Here is a 615-nt window from a genome sequence, read left to right as displayed (position 1 = left end):
GACAGGACATGCATTGAGTCCCCTGCTTGAAGCATGTGCCACACCAGACATTAACAGGCTCAAACACACCTCGCCCTCCGGCTGCTGCCCTGCCCTTCCCATCTCTCAACCCTCCGACCGCAGTCAAAGATGAGACAAAGAAGATGAAAAAGGTGCGCCGCCACCACGCGGGGCGCTGTCGCGTGGGGGCAAGCTCCCGAGGGTCAGGGATTTTGGGGACTCTGCCTTTCACTGTTTGGGGCAAGACGTCGATTGCGGCGCGCCTTGCTCAGTTGGGTGAGGGGAAATGCCTAGTGGGCAGCGCATATTGGATGCAGGGTTGGTTGGTTACAACATGCCGGCAATATGTGGGCGCCCCCCCCCCCAAAATGTTAACCACGTAAACCACGGCCACCCACTCAAATGCAGATAAAAGCAATCCTGGAATCTTCGCAGCCCGAGAGGCAGGCACGGCCCAAGAAGCCGCCGGACGGCGCCCGCCCGCAGCAGCAGCAGCAGCCGCAGGGCCGGCACCCGCTACCCGACGACGGCTGGCAGGTGGCGGGTGACGCCAAGGGGAAGTCCAAGGGACGGCCCCAGCAGTCGGACCAGCCACTGACGCCGGCAGCGCGGCGG

The sequence above is a fragment of the Monoraphidium neglectum genome (genome assembly GCF_000611645.1).
Source record: "Monoraphidium neglectum strain SAG 48.87 unplaced genomic scaffold scaffold00693, whole genome shotgun sequence".
In the NCBI taxonomy this organism is placed as follows: Eukaryota; Viridiplantae; Chlorophyta; class Chlorophyceae; order Sphaeropleales; family Selenastraceae; genus Monoraphidium; species Monoraphidium neglectum.
This window is presented reverse-complemented; position numbering follows the sequence as displayed.